Here is a 2366-nt window from a genome sequence, read left to right as displayed (position 1 = left end):
AAAGCATTTGAAGCCTAATTAGTATATAATGATATATATTAGCAGGATATTCATGAGGTAAGCTGGAATTAGGAAACGAATGTTTTGTAACAAGAGCTTCCGAGCTAGAACAAGAGCTGCTCCAGCAAAATCTAGCATTTCTCATCGATCACTGTTAATTGAAGAAAATGCACTGAAATTTTTAGTTAAATTTCAGGGTGTTCCTACATCAAAACGTCGTAGAGCAAGTTGAAAAACTTCGATTGCATTTATAGTCCATATGATTTAACAACATAAATTGACAACTCATTTATTTCCAGGTAATAAACGATCAACAAAATGTGACGCCTTTTAAAATTAATGATTTAATTTAATTAATAGCGGTTTCAGCGTTTATTAGGCCGTAGGCCTGTCGCCAATTCTTAACATCGCAGAACATTCACAGCATTTTGCGGTCTCGAACTCCCAATTCACTGCTACAATTCTGCTGTGCTTAACCGCCCGGCCAATTGGCCGATTCTGACCAGAAACTGGCGCACAGATCTGGGACCGAACCCGCGCCTCTCTGCTCCAATCTTGGTACTCTGAACTTTAACCACTGGGCCACCCTGCCCACTATATTGATTGAACTATAAATAAGATTAAATGTAAGAAATATAATATAAGAAATGAGATTGAACTATAAATAGCTCATATTGTGTGATAAAGATTGCAGAACCATCTCAGTATCTGAAATCATTATGGTCTACTGTTTTTTTTTTTATTTATTATTCAACAAAGTTTGCGTACCCTTGGTGCAGCAAATCCAGTATTTTTGTAGGATGACTTCAGGAAATTGAGAAAAACTCGTTTATTCCGCACGACCGTCATGATTTTGAGGAATAATTACGTGGAAATGTCTAAATAAAAAGTAGAAGCTGAACATGGTGGACCTGTGCGAGTAACGTTATCATAAATTGAAACAGGATTTTAAATTTTCTAGGTTATAAATAATAAATATAGAACAAGGTAAACGTAATTAAAAAGTCTATAGTCATTTATGCAGTTCGTCTACAACTGATGCCAATGATCGAATCCTTGTGGCGTGTGCAAGAACAAGTCTATACCAATGTAGGATGTAGCCATGTAATTTTTACGATGATGTCATCACTCATCTTGTCTGTCACTTGTCAGTGAGCCTGTTACTTACTGCAGTTACTGGTAGTGGTAGGCAGCCTGTCAGGGTTGCCTGGCTGGGTCATGGGTCACGGGTGGTACCTACACTTCCAAAGTTCCAAGTCTTCCATGTCCAAATCCAATCCATGATTATCCATCACTTACAGCCTACAGGGATCTAATTCTGATTTCTGATTGATACAATTACCTAATCTCTTATTCTAGAGGAGCTTAGATTTAGAGATGTGACTGCATTGCTCTAGATACTTTGTTTACAATTGATTTCAAATTCAACCCGTATCTTTATATACTATAAGTTATACTGAGTATAAGTTTATACATATCATATATGTATAGTATACTATATGTCTTTAAAAAGTTATCCTACTCAAAAAATAGCCTATAGGTAAATAGGCATAGGCCAGGCTGTAGAGTAGGGCCTTCTAGCTCGAGATATCGGCGTCTTTTCAAGCTCTCCAGCCTCTCCATCAGCCACATCAACCTTAAATTGGCGTCCATGGCCGATCATAAACTATGGCAGAGTATGGCTCAGGCAGCCATGACCAATCATAAACTATAGATTGCTTGATCAGCCCAGCTGTCACCACGCCCATCTTCAGCTTGTTTGATTGCTTGTACCTATCTGTCACCCAATCACAATGTGCATACATCTGGCAAGCCCAATGCTACTGCTGAAAAAACTTGTCAATCTATTGTGTTCTAATGCAATCTATTGTGTTCTAATGCAATCTATTGTGTTCTAATGCAATCTATTGTGTTCTAATGCAATCTATTGTGTTCTAATGCGATCTATTGTGTTCTTACGTGATCTATTGTGTTCTAACATGATCTATTGACCAGTATTGTGTTCCAATTTGATCTATTGCATTCTACCGCGATCTATAGCGTTCTAACGCGATCTATTGTGTTCTAACGCGATCTATTGTGTTCTAACGTCATTTATTGTGTTCTAAGGTGATCTATTGCGTTCTACCGCGATCTATTGCATTCTAACGCGATCTATTGTGTTCTAACGCAATCTATTGTGTTCTAACGCAATCTATTGTGTTCTATTGTTTTCTAACGTGATCTATTGCGTTCTAACGCAATCTATTGTGTTCTAACGTGATCTATTGTGTTCTAACGTGATCTATTACGTTCTAACGCGATCTATTGTGTTCTAATGCGATCTATTGTGTTCTAACGTGATCTATTGTGTTCTAACGTGATCT

The 2366-nt window shown here is 37.5% G+C and overlaps 1 protein-coding gene across 1 annotated transcript in view; it reads left to right on the top strand.

Annotated features, from left to right (window-relative positions):
• The first annotated feature begins 882 nt into the window (after nt 1–882).
• The window catches only part of LOC108676700 (hepatocyte growth factor-regulated tyrosine kinase substrate), a 17734-nt gene continuing 16250 nt past the window's right edge, over nt 883–2366 (top strand). Inside the window, exon 1 of the mRNA XM_018164827.2 lies at nt 883–987. The gene's annotated coding sequence lies outside the window, so the exon portion shown is untranslated. The remainder of the gene's footprint in view (nt 988–2366) is intronic.

This window comes from Hyalella azteca, unplaced genomic scaffold (genome assembly GCF_000764305.2).
Source record: "Hyalella azteca isolate HAZT.00-mixed unplaced genomic scaffold, Hazt_2.0.2 contig8774, whole genome shotgun sequence".
Classification (NCBI taxonomy): Eukaryota; Metazoa; Arthropoda; class Malacostraca; order Amphipoda; family Hyalellidae; genus Hyalella; species Hyalella azteca.
The sequence above is the reverse complement of the archived record's forward strand: the minus strand, read 5'-3'. Positions and strand labels throughout refer to the sequence as shown.